General features: G+C 36.1%; 1 pseudogene; it reads right to left on the reverse strand.

The window, feature by feature from the left end:
- Window positions 1-3,123, reverse strand: part of LOC107720997 (uncharacterized) — a 9,049-nt pseudogene extending 5,926 nt beyond the window's left edge.
- Window positions 3,124-4,378: the final 1,255 nt, after the last annotated feature.

Raw genomic sequence — 4,378 nt, forward strand, 5'->3', positions numbered from 1 at the left:
CATTAAACGCATATAATTTATTTTATTTCAGCTTTATTTCAGCTACCAAAACACTTTTTAATAATTCTAGGCTTATTTAACAATAACAACACTGAAATCAACTGAAAACTTTTGTGCGATTTAAACTATATAATAAAATCTCATTTGAAAAGCATCATATCATCATATCACCCAGTCCTGTCAATTATTTGTATCTGTAACCATATAACAGTTGAATATGTTAATCAAACACCAAGTATTCCTAATTGGTTCAAGTATCTAAATGCTGACCTAACTAAAGTCTGTCAATACTTTGAAATGCTTGCTTTATAAAGACTCACCACTGACAGAAAGAAGGTATCGCTGTGAGCTCTCGCTGCCTCTGATCTGTACTTCATAAAGTCCAGAGTCTGTGGTTCTGGTTTTCTTGATAGTCAGAGATCTAGCTTCATCGAGCTTTAGTCGGTCTCTGAATCTCTCATCAGCATCGTTTAATGAGGTCTCGTTAGTCTCTACATCAATTTTAGCCAGGAGGATGCCTTTATCTCCAAACCTCCACACGATCAGATCATCTCTCTGTACTTCAGAAACATCACTCTGTAGAGTGACAGGATCTCCCTCCATCACTGACACTGACTTCACTCCATCCGTCTCACCAACCACACCTGGAAAACAAACCAAATCAGAGCTGGAATATTTTAACACTGCTTTTACAGTACAGTTTTACAGCAAGTGACTAACCAATGACAGTAATATTAAATATCTTCGTCGAAGTCTTTCTTCTAGAGATGGTGAGTTTATATTGTCCTGAGTGTTTGATTCTGGTCTTTCTGATGGTGAGAGATCCAGTCTTCTGATCCACCTGCAACCTGTCTCTGAATCTCCCATCATCGGTGACAAAAAATTAAGTCAGATCACGCTGTCTTGTTATTTGAGATATGATGGAGTCTTTAGGTCCAAACAGCCACAGTATAGTATCATCGTTCAGTACTTCAGTAAGATTTGTGTGCAGAGTAACAGAATCTCCCGCCATTACTGACACTGTCTCATCTGTTTCTGCACCAAACGCACCTGCAGAACATAAATGAACAATTATAGATATACTAGTAACCTCCATTTCAAATGAAAACACTGTCTGAGACAGATACTGCATTACTGTTCAGATTATGATACAAAAATGTGAAAATTAAAATATAAAAGTGATAATTATTGTAACCATAAGTTCTTCAATGTGGCAGATATTGTGGTCCAAAAGGGTTACTTCACATTAGCTAAACATCACTGCAACCTTCAACACTGACTGAACTGTGTTTATTACCAGCACAGATGTAAACATACTAGTGTATGTTAGGCTAAATTTTGAAATCTTTTATTTTACTTATCAGATCAACTGTCTGTTAATGGAGAAAAAGACTGCTAACTTAAAGAGTGACGTTGTTTAGGAAACCTAAGCTTATGGAAGCTTGTTTTGGGCAATTAATAAAAAATAATCCCACGATTCTGACTTTTTTTCTCACAATTGTCAGTTTGCATCTCGCAATTCTAACGTCTTTTCTCACAGTTTAATGATATAAACTCACAATTCTGACTTTTTTCTCAGAATTGCATGATATAAACTCACAATTGTGAATTTTTAGTCAGAATACACTCGCAATTGTGAAAAAAGGCAAGATTGCGGGTTCAGGCCTATATCCTGCAATTCACAATAGCACTCTATTTTGAGTTTATATCTTCCAATTCTGTGAAAAGTCAGAATTGCGAGTTTGTCTTAAAATTCTTTATTTTTCACAATTGCAAGTTGATATTGTGCAATTCTGACTTTATAACTTTATAACAAGTTAACATCTTGGAATTCTAAGAAAAAAGTCCGAATTGTGAGATATACATTTTCAATTATGAGTAAAAATTCTGAATTGCGAGTTATGTCTTAAAATTCTAATTTTATTTCTTGCAATTCTGAATTTATACTATCGCACAATTCTGACTTTATTTCTTAAATGCAAATGTATATCTTGTACATTTTTAAGAAAAGCAAAAAGTCAGAATTGTGGGATGTAAACTTGCAATTTTGAGGGGGGAAAAGTCATAATTGTGATATAAAAAGTTGCAATTATCTTTTTTTTTTTTTTTATCCTTGGTGAAAACATGTTTCCATAGTAAACCTTCAAACCCTAGAGATCTGTGATGCATAGACTTTATTCAGTCCACAGAAAGTCAAATATATAATTGAAAATTATCTATACATACTCATCTAGCCTATGGTGACTGCATTATGTAAATTAAACAATTTGGGGTAAATATGATGGAAGTGGTGCTCTCTCTGCTTTCCATTTAAGATTATTTTACTTAATACTTAAAGGGGTCATATGATGCTGCTAAAAAGAACATTATTTTGTGTATTTGGTGTAATGAAATGTGTATCTTGCAGTGTAATATTCAACATAGGCTATACATTATCACAGCTGCATGCCAAGATTCTTTCAACAAAATGTGAAATAAAATGTCAATCAGCAGCAAATGAAATTTTGTCAGTTGGTGCTGAACACCTCTCCACTGCTAATATTGCATGTCATCAAACCCACTGTATTAATACAGACACATTCCACATTTTCTTGACAGTTTTTATTATTTATTTATTTATTTATGTTAACACAATTGCATACAAAGTGCGGAATTATCTGCTCGACTGTATGTAGTATTCGCCAATAAAGTGTAGGTAGGCTGAATTTGGTTCTGCATTTACCTTGGTACATTAAACCACATTAAACATGTTCTACTGCGTCTTGCTGCAGAACACAGGATGTGCGCGTGAACATATACATAAATTTTCAGCAGATGTCGACGGCGACTGATTCAAGTGGGAGTGGAATGCATAACGGTGCTTGCATTGATGTTTAAAACAAAACCAAAAGTAATTTCAACTTCAAAGACAGAAATCCACTTACCGTCCAAAAGCAATAAGAAAAGAGACTGTAGTAACATTCTCTGTTTGTTTTTGTAGAGCTGTGTAGATTCCGAATGTAGTTAATACAGATAATCAATGAAGATTTAGGCAAAATATAATTCGGTTCCTCTAATCTCCACTGTGCTCGTCATTCATGAGCCGCACCTAAGTGGCTACAACTGCGAATATCTCACAAAAACACACTAAACTAATAGAGAGACAAGTGAGAATCGCGGTTTTTCAAAAAATATGTGAGTGACACTTAAGCAGTGCGTTTATCCTTGAGCGATAGTGACGAGTCGAGCAGAGCACTCGCTTGCTGTGGAGTAGACAGACCCATCAGCATCCGAGTGGGCGTGCCCGCATATAACAATAGCCCCGCCCCTTATTGAACTTGGTAAAAGGGGTAGGCTACCCAGATAGCAAAATACACTCAGGCCAGTTCCGGTGTCCTGACATTTTATCCTACCTGTCAGACTGTCCTACCAGGGTTTACTGCGCACGCAATATCGCGTCCTTTTTCCTCACACTGAATAACAATATTTAATGTATCTGCATTACTGTAAGGGTAGGTTTAGGGTTAGGATAGGTGTAGACTTTAATAAAACACAATCTAATAGGTAAAAAAATATATATATTTATTGTTGGTTTCCTGTAGCTGTATCCCTTCTAGCTACAACCACATCATTACTGTATTTCCATTACTGTAAGGGTAGGTTTAGGGTTGTGGTAGGTGTAGACGTTAATAAACCATAATTTTACAGGTAGCATTTTTCGTTGTCGAATTGTACTACCCACATCATTACTGTATTTCCATTACTGTAAGGGTAGGTTTAGGGTTGTGGTAGGTGTAGACGTTAATAAACCATAATTTTATAGGTAGCATTTTTCATTGTCGAATTGTAGGCTACTACCCACTCTTTTATTGGGGGGTAGCAAAATCTGACAGGGTACCCAGCAAGCAATAGCCGTCATTTCAACGTCTCGGTTAAGTATAGACCCGATATAGTCCGGCTATGTGTAACCCACTTCTAGCCCAAATAACCTTGAATTTGGTTTCATGTCGTTTTTTGGCCAAATAACTTGAGATGTATGATATTCCATCATGTAAGCAAAGTCAACAGCGTTTGCAGGGTGTTTGGTTTCATTTCTTTGACATGTTCAATACGTATAGCCTGTGCGTAGCCATGATTTAGCTCGTAGTCAGAGTTTTTACACGAGAGAGCACTAAGTTTACTGTCGGTGAGCAGCGGGCAAACATAGAACAAACACAGCTTTGACAAAGATTGATCCATATTAATTTATACAGTGAACAGACTCAGAAGAATTGGAGAAACCGAGGAGGAGTTTCAACATCTGGAAAAGATCCGGGCAGCAATGGTAAAAAATAAAAAAAAACTCTCCAAAACAACATTTCCTCACTAAAGCTTTCATCTTTGACAAAATCCATCATTT

The sequence above is a fragment of the Sinocyclocheilus rhinocerous genome, unplaced genomic scaffold, assembly GCF_001515625.1.
Source record: "Sinocyclocheilus rhinocerous isolate Xijiao unplaced genomic scaffold, SAMN03320098_v1.1 scaffold1623, whole genome shotgun sequence".
NCBI classification, from domain to species: Eukaryota; Metazoa; Chordata; class Actinopteri; order Cypriniformes; family Cyprinidae; genus Sinocyclocheilus; species Sinocyclocheilus rhinocerous.